Here is a 24,932-nt window from a genome sequence, read left to right as displayed (position 1 = left end):
TTCACAGTCACAAAGTCATGTATATACTTTAAACAGTAACTGGCCATACCAAGGAAGGATCACAGCATATTTACATCTTGTGAGGAAGAAGTGAATCACAAGGCATGTACTTTATTTGGATCCAGAGTTATTCCCCCATCAGAAAAGATATGACCAAAAAACTTGAGTTTTGTTTTATGAAACTCATACTGTTCTGCATTTAAAGTGAGTCCTGCTTCAGCAAGTATACACCATACTTGTGTAAGAGCTTTATCATGTTCTTTCAGTGTGGCCCCAAAACTAGTATGTCATCACTGTAATTGAAAGCATTTGTGAAGGGTTGTATTATGTGACGAATTACATCCTGAAAAAGGTCTGCAGCTGAGAACACTCCAAAACATATTCTTTTATATCTAAACAACCCAACATGAGTTGAAAAGGTAGTAATGTACCTGCAATTTTCTTACAGTTCTAGTAGTTGATTTCCTTTGTTCAAATTGAGGTGGGAAAATACTTTGACTCTGTTCAGCTGTATGATCATGTCAGCAATGTGCGAACCTGGATGTCATTCTCTTTCAATCGCCTTGTTCGCTTGGCGCATATCAACGCGAATGTGCACGGCGCCACCACTACCCTTCTTCGCCACTACCACTATAGGGGACACCGATGGCGTTGGACCAGTGGATCGCTCAAATATGTCATGTTTCAATAATGTCTCAATTTCTTTCTCAACAGCCCGTGTAAATTAAATGCAATTTGACAATGTTGTAGAGCAACAGGACGGATATCCTTCATTATTTGAAGTCGCATTTTCATTGACTTAAGTCTTCCTGGTCCACGAAACAACGATGAAAACTGATTTACTATCTCAAGACAGTTATTGACCTTTTTGTTTATAGAAATCAGAACCATGTCAGCTGCAGTTATACAACTGAGTAAACATGCACTTGATAAAGTGCCTGGCAGGACATGAATTGGTGCTTGTAATTCTGTCTCTTTATGTTTCACAGTTGCTATAAATGAACCTTGGCTTTGAAGTGGCGTCGAAGTGGCCCATGTAACACTTTGGTTTTCAACAGGGTTAAATGGGGCACTGGAGACAATTAATTGTACTTTTCCACAGGCATAATGATTATCAACATACCACTGACTATGATAAAAGGTATGGAGCACCCATTTACTTACAGTGTAATTTTGTCTAAATGAACTTCACACTTTCACTTGTCTGTTTAGCTTTGACCAGCATTCTTCCTGGCAAGAAGCTAATCCTACATGTGCATGTCATTCCGTGGTCAACATTGACACTGCTTACCCTTCTTCCTCACTGTCAGTCGACAATGATGATGAGAAACTTTTAGATGGGAAATTTGGTAACAATCAATGTCATTCAGTTTATATTTGCCTCAACTGATGTTGCCGCTTGGCCTTGTGGCCTTGTATTTCCTCTATTTTGTTTTCTCAGCGTGACACGCTTAGGGGCATGTTTACAACTAAAGTGGCAGAGAGTGGCATTAAGCCAAGAAGGCTAACGACACGCTCCATCATTTTAGAAATGCAGGGCTGCACCGTATTTACAACAATATGGTGCAGCCCTGTGTTTCTCCCAGTGCTGGTGCTAAATTTAGCTGCCTAGCGCCAAACCAGGTATCCTAGCACTATAGTGCAAGGGTGCTTGTTTAGTGGGAAATTATTGTTTATGTGGAGTAAGGGGCACCTTCCTGCACATAAACAATCAAACATGGCATTTTGCTCTTTCTATGTGTGCTGCATAATGTAGCACACATAGAAACAGCAAAAACGAGGAGAAATGAAGCATTTCTCCTCGTTTCGCCACGTTAAGACCAGGTTTTCCATGATCTTAATATTGGGGCTGCCCCATATTTATACTAACCGTGTATATATGGTGCAGTGTCAAAATCAATGGGTGTTGCAGTGGAACGCCCACCACGACAACCATTGCCCATCTCTTTCACACTAAGTATAGCGTGAAAGGGTGCCTTATTCAAAAGGCGGTGTTAAGCCACGTTAAGTGGCTTAATGCCGCATTTTGAATAAGACGAAATCCCTATGGCCACAGGAACATCGATAAAAGTGACGTTGTTCTGGCGATAGAGGCTTGTAAATATGCCCCTTGATTTTTCCCTTGCTTTGCAAATTGTTACAAAATGGTTCTCCTTCTAGTAGCCTTTGCAGGTCTGTCCAATGCTGGGACCTTTATTTTCATGTAGATAGGAAAATTCACATTGAATACATTGCTTCTTTTTCTTTGGAAACATTGCTCTCTGGCCTTCTAAATTGCATTTCACCTTGTTTTTCACACTCACCACTGATTGATTTTGGGCCACTCCAGCCTCCATGTAAGCTGCTTGTCTGTCAGTTCCTCTGCTCTAGCAACCATGAGTACTTCCTCAAAGCTGAGTGTTTCTTTCAGTTTTTGTAGTCTGAAGGCATCAGAGAGACAACCATCTATTACTCTGAGACATATGGCCTCGCCATCATTGAACTCGTTGAACTTGCAATGCTTGATGAGCAAATCAAGTCTTTGTACAAATTCATCCAGTTCTCTGCCTTTACTGACTGAAAATGTACCTTTCGTATTCGACATTTGAGATTGGATTGAACCTGGTGTTCAGCTCTTCTTTGATTGGACTGTACGTCACTTCACCACTGTGCGGTATTTTCTTTATCACCTCTTTGACTCCTTCACCCGCCAAATTATTTAGAATCTTAATGATCTTTTTGTCATTTGCTTCTTCCAGTGCATCAATGAAATCACCAAAACGTTTGATCCAGGCAGTCCATTTCTCGCCAATATTCTGCTGTTGGAGGTGTTGAAGGGAAGCATTGGCTTTAAGAAAGCAGCATCATCATAACCAGTTATGGCCCTTACAGATGAGAGTATATGCTGGTCACCTGGACTTGCACCATTCATATCATCTGTAATTCCTTGCGATGGGCTTGCTTCAGGAGCATCATGACCAATTTGAACTTGGGTGGTGTTTTTTCGCATTGCCTTCGCAAAAGAAAAATGTCATTATTCCGACAGCCATTCACGGCCATTCAGTCAGTTCAACGTGACTCACTAGCCTCATAGGCACAACCCCCATGCTTCTACTTTTGTTCTGGCACCTGGTGCTGAAGTCGGATGGCTCTCTTTATTCACGTTCTGGTAAGTGTGAGTGTATTCTTTATGTATCCGGTCATCACTGTCTCTAATGTTTCTCTGTATTTATCTCCTTCCCCTCACCGTATTCTCCGGCACTTGGCTGTCGCCGCTCAGTGCGCTTTCTATACTGAGTTGTCACTGCCTTTAGTGTGCCTTTATGTTAGAAATGGTTTCCACTGTTATCGCTTCCGTACACTCGGTGATCACTGCTTTTAGTGCTTTTTTTGTACCTGGTTGTCGCTGTTTTTAGCATTGCCATACCGTATGTATAACAGCTCTGTTATGTGTGGCACAGTATGTCTTGTCTCAACTTTACCAGTAAATCTCTAGCTGACAACAAACAAATATCTGTAAGGCCTTTACTTTTTCCACCCGTCTTGCATTGGCTCCAGTGGCCTATTCACTTCACATACATCAACCGTCAATTTTCACTTAAACTGAGGCACACATGGCATGTGCAAGCAGTTTGCTAGACCACGGCAAACTCTTCGGGAGAGTGCTCTCTGTCTGTCGAGTCACGGGGAATACTTAATCCCGTATCTCGTCGTCAGCTGTAGCACTCTCCCGAGCCATAAAATGTATCATTCTACAGCATGAATTCTATCCCCACATCCAAGCACTTATGTCACTGTGCTACGCAGTCCATCAGGGACCGAAAAGGTCCCGTCATTTCTAACTCACAAGACACTACAATGTCCATTTTGGGAGAGGTTCCATGCTAAAAACAAAAGTTCAAAAAAACAAAAAGCACAGGGAACAACAGCTGCTCATGTGCTGTGGTCCTGTACTTCCACAGTAACGTTTTACCACGAATGGTGCATTTGCTGTAAATTTTTACCACAAACAATGCTTGGTCAGCGTGGGGGTTCATTGATGATCCGGTCTGCAAATAAATACCAATTTTGCCTCTGCTTATGGGTTATATTTTTTTGTTTCTCTTTTTACTAGTGGTAAGGTTTACAGCTAGGTGTGGATGTAACTCATGTAATTTGTTGTAGCATATTTATGTCAAATTATGATATAATTATTATAAGATATTATGCAGAATTATGCAATGATAAACCTTAATTCAGTGCTATTTTCATTGCACAAAATACACCCTTGGGTTCAATGGAAAATAGAGCGAAATGCATTAGAATGAGCAACAGCCAACAGCCACTTGTGCTCTGTTCTTGTGCTCTTGGGTAATCATTTCCCCCAAATTTCCCCAAATGACTCTAGCGGGCATTATTGTGTATTTTTCAGTAATTTTGCTTCTCAAGAATAACACAAAATTACAGAAATTTCTCTTTCTACTCTACTGTAACTTAAACTTTCCCCAGGCTACTTACAGCCCAACTAATGCATTTCGATCGGCTACCTCGGCTGGCCATATTTTGCCCATGGGCAAACCTCTTGGTAAAGATATTCTAGCTAGGCCTGAGCGGAATTTGTAATTCCACTGGCCGAATCTGAGGAGTTTTGGAAATTCTGCGTTACATTTGTAATGCGGAATTACTGATAAATTACAATTCTTCTACTCTACCAGTGGAATAAAAAATTATGCAGTGGTTTCTAAAGTTTAGAAACGACTGCATACCACTCAGGGCCCCTACATACTCCGCAGTGATTAAAATTTTTAATCACTGCAGAGTATGCAAGTGCACAGAGTGGTATTGGGCCGCCCTATTTTTTAGTAAAATGCATCCTCCCATCTATTTTTGGAGATGATGGTGCATTTTGCGCTGAGAAAATAGCGCCAAATGCCCACTCCAACTCGTCGCGGGCGTCCACGGAATCGGGAGGAATTTTTATGTAATTCCGGAATCAAAATCCCAGAATTCCACTCCGCCATATTCTAGCGCAAAGATCTTTGCATTCCATTTGCCCCAAAATTCCACCTCGATGAAAGTATTTCACACTCTCTGATTACCTTTTAAGTTTCCCAAATAATGAAGATCTTTCACTGAAACAATCATCTGCAAAGTTGGCTATATTTTAGTCTCTACTCTCTTTTAGAAGAGTGTCTGATGTTAAAGCTTTAGATGTGGATAATAAATCTATTTCCTTGGAAGGAGAATTATGTTTTACATTATGAGATAAACACTCTCTACTTTTATTTTCAACTTAAATTTTCTTAATTTTGCAAAATTATGTCTTGACAAATCTCTTGGGTGTTATGAAGCACAGATTGCCATGTTCAGATATCCTCCACTGCTCATCTTTTGACTTCATACATGAAACCTTTTCTCAAGCTTTTGTATTATCTATCTCTCTTCAGAATGCATTGCTACCAACTGGTAGCTAGTGTTTATCTAGATGGATTGACAAGCATTACACTTCTCATATTTGAGCCTGTGGGTTTGTCATAGAATGTGAAATCTCTGCCTCTAACCCATCCAGAGGTTTGAATTCTCTTATAAACACAAGCAGAGGCGGAGATGATCCCTCCCAGCCGCACCCTTAATCTTCTATCTATTTTTCTATTTTTCTCTTATAGTTTGATGACTTGTCACATGGGGCATTTTGCCTTTTCTACAGGTTTCTTTGAAATTTCAACCTGCTCCTCCTTCTGACCGCAGTTTCTTGGTAATTGTTCTTCTGCGGGACAGGCAAACAAGAGGAGGCGTGGAGCTGCCCAGGGCGAACTAAAGGTATCTGCGCTGGCATTGGTGTATGCCGCGTGGGGTCATAAATTCTGTGATTGTTGAACATTCATTTAGATTCTACCTGCACAAAATCAGCATCCATTTTGAATTCTAGTTTTGAAAGTATTTATTTCTTTGCTGCTTAAGTTTACGGTAATAAAGTGTAAGGGCATGATTTGGAGGTCTGACCGCTAGCCTGCTGCGGCAGTGGGCTCCAGTACTTCATTGGGGTTGACGGAGTCCGTCCTCCATATTTAGATGTAAATACCTACACAGAATACCCCCGTGGCGGTGGTCTTCTGTGCTGGTGACCCGCCCTCAGTCCCCCTCCCTGACAGCGGGGTCTCGGTGGTCTTCTGTGCTGGTGACCCGCCCTCAGTCCCCCTCCCTGACAGCGGGGTCTTGCCGAACCAATTTGGATGTTCCCATTGTCCAGGTGGTTTTCTGTTGGTGGAGTGGACACGGGGCGACCGGGGTGGTGGGGAGACAGGTAAGTGACATCTTTTTTTTTACATATAACACATATATGTTGTGTATGTGTCCATATGTGTATGTAGGTTATGTTTAGAGACCCCATGTTGTACATTCAGCACTGCACCTCGCCAACATACATATACCATGCACTGTATTCTCGCGCACACCGCGTACACTTACCGTTGAGTCCGTCAAAATGCGGTGACAGTCCATCAGGGTGCGCAAGGACAAGGGGAAGAGGAGGAACCTGCAGCCTGTACCCTAAAAATGTGAGTGTTCACCCCTTTTTTTCCGTTTCTGCCGACTCAAAGTAGGAGGGATTCCCGTCGGAATTCCATTCAAAATAAGCCGGAACCAAATAACGACGGTGGGAATCCTAGCTGGTATCTTGCCGCCACCTGCTGCAGCACACCCCACTAGAGGGGTGGGGAGAGAAGTCCTGGCGGAGTCCCGATTAAACTCCAGCATCTAAATCGGGCAGGTGGACCACCAGGTAGGCAGGTGAGAAGACTGCCAAAAAAAGCTCACTCCATCGCGGTCCTGCCAAGATCTAAATCCGGCCCTAAGTCATAATCTTCTCAGTGTCTTTAACTGAATCCATGACTCCTGTCACATTTTTGGGGGAGATTTCACATTGTAGGCAAGATGTGTATTGCACATTAGTTACTGGACGCACTTTTCCTTGCAATGCTACTCTTCCAAAATGTAGATACTCTGAAGTTGGCACTGCCACGGCACATGATGCCCTGATACAGAATCAGGCTGTGTCAGAGTTCGCCCACTTTTATTTTAAAAAGCTGAATTAAAAACACCTCTATTGCACGGAAAAAAGACCATTCGAGCCAAACCTAATTATGACCACAAATAAACATTTGCTTGTACACTGCCTTGCAAGCCAATTCATGAACTGATGCCCTTTGTGTAAGAGCTATAATTTCACCCTGTCATCAATGGAGTGTGGTGTCCAGCATCGGACTGGCGTATAGGGCAATTAGGCAATGCCCGATGGGCTGGTCTGAAAAATGCTGGTTGTTTGTCTGTTTGTGGGCCTATTTTATTTTCTTGAAGGCCAGTTTTTAACTGCTGAGGTCCCTGATATGACCACAAACATTGTGTACTTCAAGCAAAAATACATTAGCTCCCTTATAGCTTAAAAAAAAGGTCTATGGTTTGTCTTTACAACTTCAAAACTGTCCCAGTTTGCAGAAGTGGACCACTTTTTAGGGTTGAGCCTGCGAGAGTATGCTTGCGAGACACTGTTGTTAACAAAAAGGGCTGGGAGTACACTCCAATCCACTCCCCTTACTCACACTAATCCAATCTACCCCATACAAAACCAATCCACCCACTGCAATCCAAACCACCCACCCCAATAAAATCCACTCCAATCCCACACACTCCAATCTTCCCAACCCATCCCACTCCAATCTGCCCCACTGCAACTCACCTATTCAAATCCAAAACACTCTAATCCCAAAAAATCTGCCAACTCAAATCTAAAATAATCTGCCTCACTTCAATCTGCCCCGTCTAATCTGCTCCACTCCAATCTAAAATAGTGTGCCCCACTCCAATCCAAACAAATCTGCCCCACTCCATTCTAAAACAATGTGCCCCACTCCAATCCACCCCACTAAAATCCACCCCACTCCAATCCACCTCACCCCAATCCAATCTACCCCATTCCAACCTTATCCACCCCACCCCACACCAACCCAATCCAATACACCCCAATCCAGCCAAATCCATTCTACCCCACTCTAATTTGCCCACTCCACCTCAATCCACCCCACCCCACTCCAATCCACTCAACTCCAATCCAATCCACGTCAATTCAATCTGCCCCACCCCAATCCAGTTCAACCCACCTTACCCACCCCAGTTCAATCCACCTCAATCCAAACCTCCCCACTCAATCCAATACACCTCACTCAATCCAACCCACCTCACTCCAATCTAATCTGCCATACTACACGCCAGTAGGCACCACTTCAATGCATCCCATCCCACGCCAATCCAGCCCACCCCATGGAAATCCAGTCCACCCCACTCCATTCTACCTCACTCCATTCCATCCCACTTCAATCCACCCCACTCCAATCCAGTCCAGCCCACCCCACCCCATTCAATTCAATCCATCTCACCCCCATCCAGCCCATTTCAATTCACCCCATCCCACTCCACCCCAACTCCAATCTAATCCACTCCATCCAGTCCACCGTACTCCAACCCACCCCACTACAGTCCAATTCACCCACCCCACTCTACTCTACTCCAATTTGCCCCACTCTACCCCAATCCATGGCAGTTAAGTCCACCCCACTCATTCCAATCCATCCAGCCCACCACACTCCAATCCACCAAACCCCAATTCAATCCACCTCACCCCACTTCAATCTACCAACTCCAGTTCAGTCCAATCCACCCCCTCCACTCTAATTCACCCCACTCCAAACCTCCTTACTCTACTCCAATCTAATCCACCCAACCCCATTCCAATCCACCCGCCCCACCCCAAACCAATCTAATCCACCCCACTCTAGTCCACCCCACTCAAGTCCTCCTCACCCCATTACAATCCACCCCACCCCATTACAATCCACCCCACTCCAATCCACCCCATCCAGTCCACCCACTCCACTCAATCTAACCTACTCTACCCCAATCCTGTCCACCCCAACCAACTCCAAACCAATCGGCCCCACTACCTCAATCTATTCCAAACCACTCCACCCTACTCCACTCTAAGCCACTCCACTCTATGACACTGCACTCTACTGCGTTCTCTGCCTCTGAACCACTGAACTATACTCCTCTCTATTCAACTCTACGACATTCTACTCTTCTCGCTCCACTCTATGATGCTCTACTCCAACAACTCTAGTCTATAAAACGACTCCCCCCACTCCTCTCTAGGGCACTCCAAGCCATTAACATTTAACCATGCTGAACAGCAGCCACACTGGTGTACAACATGGCAAAAACACATTGCAAATACACATTGTTATGTTATGTTATAAAAACTTTTATAACGCGCTCTATTACTAGCCAGTATCCTGGCGCGAAAAGTGAGGTGCACAGAGGGCGGAGAAGAGCTGACAGTTATAGGATCATATTAAACAGATGAGTTTTCAGCCCTTTCTTAAAGGCAGTGATGGTCGGGGCAGCCCTAAGATGCAAAGGAAGAGAGTTCCAGGCCCTGGAGGCCCTGACAGAGATAGACTGGCCTCCTAGTCTGGAGTACTTAAATCTAGGCACAATCATTTGGCACTGATTAGCCGAGCGGAGACAGCGATTCGGAACATACAAGGCAAACCTTTTCCTCAAGTACACAGGTCCGAGCTGATGGGTCGCATGGAAAGAGAGAGCCAGTGTTTTAAACATAATCCGTTGGGCAACCGGAAGCCAATGGTGGCTGCGTAGGTGAGGGCGGACACTAGATCCCCTGGGCGACTTGAACAAAAGTCGCGCAACCGCATTTTGGATAACCTGAAGCCGTTGGATCAGATAGGCAGGTAAGCCGCTAAACAGGCCATTCGCGTAATCAAGCCTGGAAAGTATTAGAGCACGTCGGAAGGAGTGAGAAAAACCTGTGTAAGGCTTTGAGAGTGGCAAAACACACTCCCGTAAGTTTTTTAATATGGTCCTCAAACTTAAGCTCATTCCCAAACCAGACCCCCAGGTTCTTAGCTGGGCCACCCATGGAATTGGGGCAGGGCAAGTCTCGTGGCCATAGGAGGTCTCTGAAATTATCAGGAAAGGAACCATAGAAAATAACCTCGGACTTATCTTCATTACACTTGAGCTGGGCAAGTGCTAACCAGCGAAAGACAGATGATAGGCAAAGTCGGACCGCGACATATCCAAATTGTTCTTTAACCAGGTGAACAAAGGTTGGGTATCATCGGCGTTGGCCATTATTTTAGCCCCCAACTGTTCTGCCAAATAAATCAAAGGAGTCAGATAAACATTAAAAAGCAGGGGGCTCAAAGTAGACCCCTGTGGAACTCCTGTAGTGAGTTTCTTAGGTAAGGAGGCGTGTGGTGGCATCCAGACCTGTTGCGTCCTATTATCCAGAAATGACGTCAGCCAGTCAACTGCTAATCCGGAGATGCCAACGGCAGCTAGTCTGGTAAGAAGTAGGGCATCTGGCACCGTATCGAAGGCGGCAGAGGTCCAGTAAAATCAGAACCGCTCTGCCACCTCCATCAAGGCACTCCCGAATCACCTCAGACATCTCAACCAGCGCCGTTTCAGTGCTATAAGCAGCCCGGAACCCTGATTGTGCCAAATCCAATAGCTCTTGTATAGGCAAGACCTACTGGCTCTGCCAATGCTTGTTTCACAATCCGATTTGCTAATTAGGGGTCAATTTTATTTTGGTGCCTGTGCCTATTTTATGTCCCAGTCTGACCCTGGCAGTGTCATCAACACTTCTAATTGAAACTTAACTCTTTCGCTGCGGTGGCTATTCCGCCGCAGCGCTAACAGGGCGCGGCGGCCGCGTGGCGGCCGCATGCTGGTGATAGAACCGCTCCGTCACCAGCCGCGGTTGAGCTGTGCTCGTGACGGAGCAGTTCCGTCATGGCCCGCCCCGCTCAATAGAACGCACCGCGCAGGTGCGAAATCAGCGTCGCGCAGGCGCAGCAGCCGGGCCATGACGGAACCGCTCCGTCACCAGCACAGCCCAACCACAGCTGATGACGGAGCGGTTCCGTCATCAGCATTGAACGGGTTAACAAGTAACACCCTCCCAGTTACACATTCAGTGTGTTTTAAGGTGAAGAGGAGCTTTGCAGCTGCCTCTCCGATGCAACGTATAGGGAAGGTTAGTAGGCGTTCCATATCACCGATTCATGCACCATGCACCATGGAGCTGGCATTGTCAGCAGGGCTGGACAAGTGAAAAGTGTATCAATTGTGGACATTTCAGATTTAAAGAGACATGACTGGGCCACACAGTGTGTTCTGGATGCAAGATTGCCCCTGCATCCCCTGGTATGGAGAGGGCGCTACCCACATGACATCACCAGGCACTGTATGCTCCAGTCCAGATTGTTCATTGCTAGGCACTTTGTATTCTGGAACTTTGAAGCTATTCTTCACCTCAGTTTAATTAAATCATGAGTGTATTTTGGCATTTTCCATTTACCAACAAATCTGATTTCAGGCACTTTTTATTTTAGCATACACTGATGAACGGTGGTTGGTGGAATGTAGTGGTCACATGCAGGGACCCACATTAAGGCAACAGTGGGTCCCTGCCTTATGGGGCTATCCAAGTACCACAAGGCATGCAACAGATTGCTACTGTTGGACCTTTTTCCTTGAGGAAATAAGTGGTAAAATGTTTTTTTTAGGTTGTACGAAAGAACACAGGGAAATATATACCGTAGCCATGCATTTTTTACCCCACATTTTTTACAACGCTTATGCTTTTACAACGTATACCATTACCATGCACTGTTTGTATATATATATATATATATATATATATATAAAAAGCAATATATATGTGGGAGGAGCCACCCTCCCATCCCCAACTTACCTTAAATGTCTGATAAAGGCATGCGTTGTAAAAACATACACTTGGTGAAAACATGCATGCTAAGAAATGTGTGGTAAAGCCACAAGGTAGTAAAAACCTTGGGCCTCATTTATGAACAGTGACACATCGCTGCGTGAAAACAGCGATGCGTCACTTTTCATTGTGCCCTCCTTGCGATAGCAATGATGCATCATATTTACAGTATGACGGATCATGCCGCAAGGAGTTACAGATACGTCAGTATTTTTGATGTATCTGTAGGTGCAAAAATGACGCATTGCTGGAGTGTGTCACAAAAGTGACGCAATCCAGCAATGGGTCATTTACACATGGGAAAGTCCCATGTTAAATGTGCTTGCATCAGTTTTGCGCCTGCCGTGATGCAGGTGTAAGATATTGACGCATTTGTGTCCTAGAAGTGATGCAGTGAAATCTCATATATTTTACTGCGTCACTTCTACAACCCTTTCTTGCGCTGGAGCGCCTCCCCCGCATACATTATACCTGGCGCAGGTATAATGTGGCGCAGAGGTTTACAAAGTGACACATCTACCTAGATGCGTCACCTTGTAAGTATGGTGCATTTTTAACACCGCTGGTGCATCACAAAAATCGACGCACCAGCGGTGCAAAAGTGATGCAAGTTCCCATAAATAAGCCCCCTTGTTGTAAAAGTTGTTCCTCGTTTTTTCATTGAACCTTAAAATCTTTTCCCTGGTGCTGTCTACTGCTCTGCAGGGAATAGTTACATGAGATTAGTTAATGGGTTGTCCGCTGGCGGGCTCCAGAAACAAACATTGGCTCATTAGTAAGGTGACAAAACTAGTTATGTCAAACTCTATAATACAATGTTCAGCATTGCGAGCAGCAAGGAAGTGAACCCAACCATCTCAGTGTGTCCAGGCACTTTAAGGAGGGTTCACCCAAAAGACACTTTGTTGAAATTGTGCATTACTGTCCTCACTATGGTTTCCACCTATACTTAACTTTTTGAGCCCTGTTCATGGTCTGTCAGTGTAACCTGAACTCCAGTGACAGAAGGACAGTACTGATGCTTTTATGGGCCTCTTCTGGGAACCTCAAATATGACCCTATGATAGCAGGAATATTTACTGCCGGCTGGTGACGTCTCACTCCCTCTTCCCTCCTGGCTCCAAGCCTTAGTTGTTGATGGAAGTTCTGGTACCTTGGTGGTGACCTTTATAAAATGCATATGCTTCACATTAATCCACAGCCTACATTACCTACATATGCAGCCAAAAAGATTCAACGTGTTAAAATATCATTTGCAGATGTTGAGCAAGTCCTTTAATTCCAGCTGTTTACATTCAGATACCAGTGCAAACTCCGGTTTGGTCACACGCAGATTGTAGTAATTCAACCTTTGCAGACATAGCCAAAAGCTTGCTAATTCCATGGAAGGCTGTTTTTCACACAGCTGCTAGCTTGGTCATTGGGGACTCATGGGCTTATTCATGAGGCTGTGCGTCACTTTTGCGCCACCGGTGCGTCACTTTTTGTGATGCCCAAGTGGCGTTAAAAATGCTCCATGTGCGCCATATTTTCAAAGTGACACATCGAGGTAGATGAGTCACTTCGTAAACCCCTACACTACATTATACCTGCGCCTGGTATAATGTATGCAGGGGGGCGTACCCCCGCAAGAAAGGGTCGTAAGAGTGGCGCAGCGAAATCTATGAGATTTTGCTGCGCCACTTCTAGCACGCCAATGCGTCACAACCTTACGCTTGCCTCATGTCAGGCGTAAAACTGACGCAGGCCCTTTCACATGAGGCTTGCCCCATGTGAAAGGACACATTGCTGGAGTAGCGTCACTTTTGTGGCACACTCCAGCAATGCGTCACTTTTGCGCCATACAGTTACGTTGGAAATACTGACGTATCTGTAACTCCTTGCGACATGATGCGTCATACAGTAAATATGACGCATCAATCATGTCACAAGGAGGACGCACTGAGAGGTGAAGCATCACTGCTTTCATGCAGCAATGCATCACTTCTCATAAATGAGGCCCTGAGTACGGAGCATTTGATCACGCTTTCATTTATTCCAAGCCCTTTTAATCTTCACATCACACGTGGCTTAGGTCACCCAGAGTTATCTCAGTCAATTCAACTTTCTTTATCATTGAACTGTTCTATGAGTATCCCTCTGTGATATGTTGGAGGGCAGACTCAAGGGACAGTGCGCCCCCTCTTTCCATTGCTGCCTGTGTATCACAGTGTACAGTACAACCTCACAAAGCGTGGAAGAGAGTTTTTGTACCTTTTTGTACAGAGCTGTTCCCAGCTCAGTAGACAGGAATTTTTCAATTCATACCATGATTTTTTCGGATGTTGGTTACTCATTCATTAGTTTATATACTTGTACAACACTTCTAACAAGCACGCCAGACTAAAACCTGAGGGCTGGAAACTAGAATTCCGTGGTAAAAGGAGGCTCCTATCAGTTCCCATTCCCTTTTACTGTGTTAATTCGCTTTTGTGGGGAATATTTTTTTGTTAACTTCTCCTGGTTGCACACATTTACAATACTTCTACTAAAGCTGTTCACACTGTTTAGCCCGATTCACTGTCAATATAAGATCACTTCCCAAGGAAAAGGCAAACAGCATCTAACAGTATGCTGGAATGCTTGCTTTTTAGGTTTTGCCTGTACAGTGCTTGTGCTTAGCTTGTGAAATCTCTTGTATTTAATATATTTTAAAAGGGGACTCTAATCAGTTCTCATTGACGTTATTACTGTGCTCAACCGCTTTTGTGCGCAACTTCTAACAGTATGCAGGAATGATTGCTTTTTATTACTTTGTTGTGTAAAGCAGATGCGTTTCCCTTAGAACATTTGGGGCATTTCCTATGCATGCCTCAATACCTTTCTTTGCACTTTGTAGGCAGTATTGGATCGATTTTGACACCTTAATCTATTTGGTCATTGTGATGAAATTCTAAACGTTAGAATAAGCATTGCACGTTAAAAATAAAGTTAATATACAAGAGCTACGCTATATTTTACTACCACACAGGTAGTCACCAATGTAGTCCTGCAGGCACTAGGGTCTTGATTTGAATGGTGCAGTAGGTGCAAAGGCACCGGGCCCAAAAGTTGTCAGAACTCCTCTAGACACATACTATTGCTATATTTTACTACTAAACTGGCAGTCACAATTGCAGTTACCGCGTAGTTAAAAGGGACTTGATTTGAATGGTGCACCCGCACCAGGGCCAAAAGCTCTTGGGACCCCATTAAACTCAGATTATTGCTAAAATGTAATACTAAACAGGCAGTCACCAGTGCAAATATTTTCAGGCACCAGAGTCATGACTTGAATGGTACAGCAGGTGCAGTAGCACCAGGACCAAAAGTTCTCGGCACCTCACTAAACACCCAATATTGATATATTTTACTGCTGAACAGGCAGTCACAAATGCAGTTATTTTCAGGCACCGGGGTCATGATTAATTGTGCACCAGGTGCAGTTGCACCTGGAGAAAAAGCTCTAGCCACCCCACTAAAAACCTGATATTGCTATATTTTACTACTGAACAGGCAGTCACATGTGCATTTACCTTGCAGACAACAGGGTCATGTTTTGAATGATGCAGCAGGTGCAGTGGCACCTGGCGTAAAAGTTGTTAGAACTTCTTCAAGCACCTAATATTGCTATATTTTACTACTATACGGGCAGACACAATTGCAGTTATCTTACAGTTAAAAGGGTTTGATTTGAATCGTGCAGCAGGTGCAGTGTAACCAGGGTCATAAGCTCCAGGGACCCCACTAAATGCAGAATAGTGCAAAATATTACCACTAAATAGGCAGTCACAAGTGCAGTTATCTAGCAGTCACTAGGGCCATGATTTCAATGGTTCAATGGTGCATTGGTAATGGGGCCAAAAGTTGTCAGAACTCCACTAAACACCAAATATTGCTATATTATTTAACTAGTAGATAAGCAATCATAAGTGCATAAGTGCAGTTACCTTACAGGCACTAGGGTCATGATTTCAATAGTGCAGCAGGTGCAGTGACACCGGGCCCACACCTCTAATAACCCCTCTAAAACCAAAATATTGCTATATTTTGCTACGAAACAGGCAGTCACAAGTGCAGTTACCTTGCAGGCAATAGGGTCATGATTTGTATGGTGCAGCAGGTGCAATGTCACCAGGGCCAAACACTGTCATAACTCCTCCAAACAGATAAAATTGCTATTACATCAACTAATACTATTATTTCCCTCTTTCATTTTAAAATTCAAAACTTTTGCTATTACTTACCCTCACTATATCACTAGTAACAGCACCATATATTGTATTTTTCTACCTAAAAACGTCAGAACACTTTAACAGACTTTCTGTAACTTATATTGTTCAACTACTCAGCAAGCTACACTAACATCAAAAAACTGCTTATTATTAATAAGTGAAACCTAATGCATATACCAATGCTTGTTTTTTATTATGTCAGCCCGGTTAGGAAACGTTTTCCTCTACAAATATAATAAAACCTACATGCCTGCTCAGATCTTTTGACTGGGTGTGAGTGTTTGATTGATTCAGATGCTCCATCCATCACCACCCCCTTTTGTACCGCTTTTGGCCGCCATAAGTGTGGCAGGGTATGCTCAGACGTGAGTCCCTTGCTCACTTTGCAACTGGATTCAAGCAAGCCGGGCTGAAGACGGCTGGAATGCCAGAAACCGGTCCTCGGAAGCTTGTTTCCGGTCCAGGGAAGACATGGCTTAGCAGTTCGGGCTGGACTGTTCCCATGAGGCACAGGGTCAGACTGATTTGCATATAGCCATGTCTGAACTGGGGTGGCAGAGTGGGCTAAAGAACGGTGGTGAATTAAACCCAGATCTTTTGAATGGGTGTGAGTGTTTGATTGATTCAGATGCTCCGTCCATCACCAACCCCTTTTGTACTGCTTTGCTATGATAATTTCCTGTTCCGGGACATTCCATTTGACATCTTGGAGCAGGAAAGGGTGTGACTGAAGATGCACCCTTCAGCAAACACCACTAAAATGGTGATGGGGCAGGGCGCAATGGGCTGGTCCTGCCAAGAAACCTTGTAGTGGGCGTTGGGGGAATCAGATTAGGGGATTGGGCTGACACCTGCTGCCTCGAAGAGCAATCGACTTTAAAAAAAAGTGGCATTGAAAGACCAAGTACTTCTTAACTTTGAAACTTCTACTGAAAACTCCTACTGTAAATATGTCCTGTCCTATATTTGTCACTGTAAAGCCACTGTAGGCAGATGCCTTATATTGCAGCCACAAGCGACCACATAAGGATGTCTGATTGCAAAAAATGAACCTAAAAATTAAGAACCTAGGGGCATATTACCAAGGCCGAAAAGCGCCGATAATTTCATCGCCTTATCAGCAAAGACATGCTATCGCATGATTAGCTGATTTAGCAAGCCTTTCAACAACGCCCAGCTTTGCATCTCTAATGAGATGCAAAGTGGGTGTTCCAGAGCAAAATAATAGGGGAAATGTCGCTAAGCGACATTTCTCCTATTATCAAGCTGTACACTAACAAGCATACCATTAGGAAAAGTAGTGCTAACCACGGTTAACGCTACTTTCCTAATGCCTGCTTGTGATCTGATTTAGCCATGTAATCCAATGGGAGGTGGATTACATGGCTAAGATTACCCTGCCCTATCAACAAGGTTATAACCATTTTCAATGGAATATCGCTGGAAAATCAGCGATATTCCATTGAAAACGGCGATAATCCCTGCTATCGCTGGGATTTTTATCTCCATGGCGTTAAGCATTGTTATTACAACGCTAACATGGAGATTATCGCCAGCGATAGCCGGCGATATATTTCCTTAATGCTAACAGCGGTCAGCGATAATTATCGCTGCTGCTTGTTAATATGCCCCCAAATTAGCAAGTATGTTGGTTTTTATGTTGCTAGGTTAAACTACAGCATTTCGTTGGTATCACTGGTGCACCTAAAAGCTTGCTTCTGCTGAGGTAGTTGATACTTCGGGACATATGTATTAAGGGTTCTGCAACTGTAAATTCTATGAATCATTAACATTCAGGCTTTGCGACTGAAAAAGCCCTTGTATATATTCACTATACCCATCTACTGATTCGGACTCCTGATGACTGAATCGCAGTTTGGAAGGGGCGTGTTTTGGGATATTTTTTCCAAACAGCGATTCCGAGACCAGATGTTCTAAACATTTTAACAATCACAAATGCTTTCAATTCAGCATTTGCACCTGTTAAAATTCTTGTTCTTCTGTACTAACAACAAATGAGATTGCGGATGGATTCTGATTCAATATCTGGAAGAGGAGTATTGTAGTCGTCCCTTCCAGATACCGAATTGATATTTAACGTATCAATGCTTTACGACCAAAATCCATTTGCAAAAACATTGCTATTAAACTAACCCCCCAAAGGAGGTATTGCAAAAAAAAGTAGAAGAGAAGGATGCCTCTAAATCAAACAACAAAAACAACCTTTTCTTTTTTTATCATTTCTTGTTGAGAGGTGGGCGGAACTTCGCTCTGTGGAATTCCACGGAGTTACATGAAAATGCTACGAGATTCCACGGAGTTCAGCGAACAGGCAGAATTAGGCATATTGCACTGCTCGCACTGATTTTTAGAGCCAGGAGCTCGGAACAACAGTATGAAGCGCAGCAGAGGGCACTGCTTCTCAAGTTGATTTTGCTGCTTAACAAGTAGATTTTCTACTCGAGCAGAATCTTTCTGACCGTAAACAGTCGCGACCTCCCACATTGGGGATATCTCTCGAGGTGCCCTCTTAGTGAACGAAAATGGCACTAGAGGATGCCAAATCTTGCCTCTCAACTTATCTTTGGCAGCCGGGCACAAGATAAAACTCTGCCATGCCGCAATTGGTCGAATTTGACCAGAACTCCACGTAACCGCATTGTCCTTTGCGGACGATACACAGATAGTGGTATCCATCTCATCACAGGTTGAAAGAGATGCAGACAATTTTTGCAGATGTATGACGACAGTGGTGTGTTGGATGCAGAGCAATTGCCTTAAGTTAAACTCAGATAAAACGAAGGTATTACTCTTTGGGAAAGAGACCTCCTTTTGGAATGTATTCTGGTGGCCGGCAGAGCTGGGCAACCTTCAGAAGCATTTGCAGAAGGCAAGAAACCTAGGAGTCGCTTTTGACACCAAATGTTGCTTCTCAAATTCATGTAATAACTTTGGGGGGGAATTATGCTGCGAGTTCTCCAAAAAGCCCTTCCGTGCACTCCTTTTGACTTGCAGAAGATTGTGATGATGGCCCTCATCACTTCGAAAATGGATTACTGCAACTCACTATATCTTGGCACCTCCAAATACCTGTTACAAAATTGCAGTCTCTTCAGAACGCAGCAGCTCTCACACTTTTGAAAATTCCTAAGTTTAAGCCAGTGTCTCATTTACTGCATGAATTGCACTGGCTGCCAGTAGAGAAGAGGGTCTCTTTCAAGGCACCGTGCCTTATGCACAAGGCTCTTCACAAGACAAGCCGGTTTTATTTTCAGGAACGGTCCTCATGGTACAGGCCTAGCAGAAGTCTTAGATTCTGCGTTCATGGTCATGGTCCCAAGAACCAGTAGAGTAAAGTAGGGTGGACGAACGCTAGCATATCAGGGGGGGAAGTTATGGAACTCCCTTCCCCTGGCTCTCCGTTCACAGCCAGCAATGCAGCCATTTAGAAAGCAGCTTAAGGCTAGACTGTTTCCACTTTAAGGAGCAGGATTACCCAGGTTCGACTTCTCTCCAAACCTGTGGTACCTTTCAGTCGGTCTGGATCTGCTGAGCGCTAAGACACACTCGGGTACTGAATGCTTTACAAACACTACTTCATTCATTTCACTCACATGGGACACAGAGCATTCTGATCTACACTGAGAGTAATGCAGGAACACAGAGCATTCTGATCTACAATGAGAGTAATGCAGGAACACAGAACATGCTGATCTACACCAAGAGTAATGCAGGAACACAGAGCATGCTGATCTACACCAAGAGTAATGCAGGAACACAGAGCATGCTGATCTACACCAAGAGTAATGCAGGAACACAGAGCATTCTGATCTACAATGAGAGTAATGCAGGAACACAGAACATGCTGATCTACACCAAGAGTAATGCAGGAACACAGAGCATGCTGATCTACACCAAGAGTAATGCAGGAACACAGAGCATGCTGATCTACACCAAGAGTAATGCAGGAACACAGAGCATTCTGATCTACACCAAGAGTAATGCAGGAACACAGAGCATGCTGATCTACACCAAGAGTAATGCAGGAACACAGAGCATGCTGATCTACACCAAGAGTAATGCAGGAACACAGAGCATTCTGATCTACACTGAGAGTAATGTAGGAACACAGAGCATTCTGATCTACACTGAGAGTAATGCAGGGACACAGAGCATTCTGATCTACACTGAGAGTAATGCAGGAACACAGAGCATGCTGATCTACACCAAGAGTAATGTAGGAACACAGAGCATTCTGATCTACAATGAGAGTAATGTAGGAACACAGAACATGCTGATCTGCACCAAGAGTAATGTAGGAACACAGAGCATTCTGATCTACACTGAGAGTAATGTAGGAACACAGAGCATTCTGATCTACACCAAGAGTAATGCAGGAACACAGAGCATTCTGATCTACACTGAGAGTAATGTAGGAACACAGAGCATGCTGATCTACACCAAGAGTAATGCAGGAACACAGAGCATTCTGATCTACACTGAGAGTAATGTAGGAACACAGAGCATTCTGATCTACACTGAGAGTAATGCAGGGACACAGAGCATTCTGATCTACACTGAGAGTAATGTAGGAACACAGAGCATGCTGATCTACACCAAGAGTAATGCAGGAACACAGAGCATTCTGATCTACAATGAGAGTAATGTAGGAACACAGAGCATGCTGATCTACACCAAGAGTAATGCAGGAACACAGAGCATGCTGATCTACACCAAGAGTAATGCAGGAACACAGAGCATGCTGATCTACACCAAGAGTAATGCAGGAACACAGAGCATGCTGATCTACACCAAGAGTAATGCAGGAACACAGAGCATTCTGATCTACACTGAGAGTAATGCAGGGACACAGAGCATTCTGATCTACACTGAGAGTAATGCAGGAACACAGAGCATGCTGATCTACACCAAGAGTAATGTAGGAACACAGAGCATTCTGATCTACACTGAGAGTAATGTAGGAACACAGAACATGCTGATCTGCACCAAGAGTAATGTAGGAACACAGAGCATTCTGATCTACACTGAGAGTAATGTAGGAACACAGAGCATTCTGATCTACACTGAGAGTAATGTAGGAACACAGAGCATTCTGATCTACACTGAGAGTAATGTAGGAACACAGAGCATTCTGATCTACACTGAGAGTAATGCAGGGACACAGAGCATTCTGATCTACACTGAGAGTAATGCAGGAACACAGAGCATGCTGATCTACACCAAGAGTAATGTAGGAACACAGAGCATGCTGATCTACACCAAGAGTAATGCAGGAACACAGAGCATGCTGATCTACACCAAGAGTAATGCAGGAACACAGAGCATTCTGATCTACAATGAGAGTAATGTAGGAACACAGAGCATGCTGATCTACACCAAGAGTAATGCAGGAACACAGAGCATGCTGATCTACACCAAGAGTAATGTAGGAACACAGAGCATGCTGATCTACACCAAGAGTAATGCAGGAACACAGAGCATGCTGATCTACACCAAGAGTAATGCAGGAACACAGAGCATTCTGATCTACAATGAGAGTAATGTAGGAACACAGAGCATGCTGATCTACACCAAGAGTAATGCAGGAACACAGAGCATTCTGATCTACACCAAGAGTAATGCAGGAACACAGAGCATGCTGATCTACACCAAGAGTAATGCAGGAACACAGAGCATGCTGATCTACACCAAGAGTAATGCAGGAACACAGAGCATTCTGATCTACACTGAGAGTAATGTAGGAACACAGAGCATTCTGATCTACACTGAGAGTAATGTAGGAACACAGAGCATTCTGATCTACACTGAGAGTAATGCAGGGACACAGAGCATTCTGATCTACACTGAGAGTAATGCAGGAACACAGAGCATGCTGATCTACACCAAGAGTAATGTAGGAACACAGAGCATTCTGATCTACACTGAGAGTAATGTAGGAACACAGAACATGCTGATCTGCACCAAGAGTAATGTAGGAACACAGAGCATTCTGATCTACACTGAGAGTAATGTAGGAACACAGAGCATTCTGATCTACACTGAGAGTAATGTAGGAACACAGAGCATTCTGATCTACACTGAGAGTAATGCAGGGACACAGAGCATTCTGATCTACACTGAGAGTAATGCAGGAACACAGAGCATGCTGATCTACACCAAGAGTAATGTAGGAACACAGAGCATTTGATCTACTCTGAAAGTATAATGGAAAAGAGAGCATTCTTATCTACACTGAGAGTAACGTGCAACACAGATCATTCTTATCTACATTGAGAGTAACATAGGAACACAGAAGATTCTGATCTACCCTGTGGGGTATATTCACAAGAACATGTGCTAAACATCACCAAAAAAAGATAACGCACCTTTACACATCGCAGCATATCGCTGGAAAATAACCCTGTGTCAATGGTGAATTCACAATTAGGCAGTAGCATGCGATAGTCTGCCAAAACCGAGGCCAATGTCAGCGATTCAACCACCTCGACGGCGATAAAAACACAAACCTCAACGCAAAAAAACATGCGACGGGCCAAAGCGCAATGAGGAAATCAGCGAGAAGCAGCACCAGGCCTGCAACACACACACAGCAGTGGGGAGAAATCATTATAAAAGTAGAAAAAACACCCAAACACAAACTGACCAACACCCAAGCACCATGGAGGCAGCCGGAGCAGTCGCAGAGGACAAGTGCAACCCCACAAACACCCCGGAGGACCACCCTGGGACCTCGGGGACAGGGAAGGGCAAGGACAAGAAGAAGAGGAAGACGAAGTTCAGTCCGCAGGAAAACAGGATCCTGATTACAGAGGTTAGGGAACACTATCACCAACTGTCCGTCACCTCCAACGTGTCATTGGGAACCAAAAATGGGATATGGCGGAACATCATGGACAAGGTGAATGCCTCGGAGAACACAGGAGGTCAATGGATGAGGCCAAGAGGCGATGGATAGCCATCAAGCGAAAGACCAAGGAGAAACTCTCAGCCAATCAGAAGGCAGCAATGCAGACTGGAGGTGGGAGTAAGGGTGGGCGTAAAATCTGTTTCGCTGGCGAATTTGCGGGTTTTCCGCGATTTCGCGATCCGCGAATCATGCGAAATCGCGGTAAAATCCGCGAATCAGCGGGGACGAATTTTCAGCCAAGCAAGGGTTACAGCAGCAGATGCAAAAGTTGAACCTAATTTCTTTGTAACCTTTTACAAAAGGGTTACAAACAAATTAACTTCAACTTGGACACCTGCTGCTAATTGCTTCCTGGCGCCTCGTTGCCTACTTGCAACTATTCTCTGGCCCTGCTCTGACCCTTGAAGCAGGGTCAGAGAATAGTTACAAGTAGGCAACGAGGCACCTGTCCAAGGAATTAAACCTCATCAGGAAGCACTTACAGATATAAAAAACAGGAAGAAGGGAGAGGATGGCAAATACACCCATTTTGAGTTGTCAGGAGGGTTAAACTAAAAGAGACCTTTACAGCACAATTTTCATATGCATTTTGCTAAAAATAAAAAGCTGTATGTTCTGTAGGGGCAATTCAGGAATCTGGCCCTTCAGAGATACGGCCTCTCTTTCTTTCTCTCGTTCTCTCTCTCCCTCTCTCTTTCCCTCTCTTTCTCTCTCTTTCTATCTATTTATCTATCTATCTATCTCTCTCTCCCTCTCCCATAAACGACTGCATGGGTAACTTCGCTATGCAAGCGGCTCGCGAAGACGCAAAAATCCCCGCGAACACGCAAAAAACCCCGCGAACACGCAAAAAAACAAAAATCCACAAATTCGCACAAATTCGCGAATTTTGCGGATCGTGAATTCGCAAATCCGCAAATTCGCGGATCGCAAATTCGCAAAATTCTCCCATGCTTAGGTGGGAGCCCTGCGCCACAGCTCGTGCTATTGTGTCCCAGGTGCCGTGGACACTTCAACAGGGACACACGTATTAGTCACTTCCTTGTCCAAGCATGGACTGAACCACTCCTAGAGCCCCCAAGTCATTGTTGCAAGCCCTGCTCTGGTCCAGCTTACGCCAGGCCAGACCACTCCGCTTACGCTCCGAGGGGAGGCCCACATAGCTACCTGTCGCAGGGGAACTCGCTTGTGGTGTGCAGGTCACTGGTCTAGTTGTCAGCATGTCATGGCCACTCCCTGAGGGCAGGTCTGCACACACAACACATCCACCCGGCCATGTGACCCCGCAAATATAAGGGGCCGACAACGTCACATTCCCCTCTGCCAGTGGTGACTAGATGACAGACGCTCCACGGTGCTTAATCATAAAGGCTCCATGATTTGCTGCGCACAGGGCTTGTGGCACCTGAGGCCTTGCGTCTGACACGGGCCTACCTTCACATGGCGCTGACTGGCGTTGCACAGGGTAAGTGGCACCCAAGGCCTTGCGATCTGCACAGGTCTACCACCACGTGGCACTGACTGGCGTTGCACAGGGTTAATGGCATTCGAGGCCTTGTGGCCGACACGGGCCTACCACCACGTGGCGCTGACTGGCGTTGCACAGGGTTAGTGGCACCCGAGGCCTTGCAGCCGACACGGGCCTACCACTACGTGGCGCTGACTGGCGTTGCACAGGGTTAGTGGCACACGTAATTGCTGAGCGGGTGTGCAACCTGCGATGATGATGTGTGCACTGATGTGGTCTCCGCCATTGATGACTCAGGACTCAGCATTATGTGTGAGACCTGCTATGCCGCGGGGGCAGCACGCATGATGTGGACCTAGCCATGGGGGCATGACCAAGGCCTGGAGCCCGCATGGGCATGCGGTGTGCCTACTGATGGACACACAGGTAGCAGCAGGTGAGCAGTGGGGCCTGTGT

This window comes from Lissotriton vulgaris, chromosome 9, assembly GCF_964263255.1.
Source record: "Lissotriton vulgaris chromosome 9, aLisVul1.2, whole genome shotgun sequence".
NCBI lineage: Eukaryota > Metazoa > Chordata > Amphibia > Caudata > Salamandridae > Lissotriton > Lissotriton vulgaris.
This window is presented reverse-complemented; position numbering follows the sequence as displayed.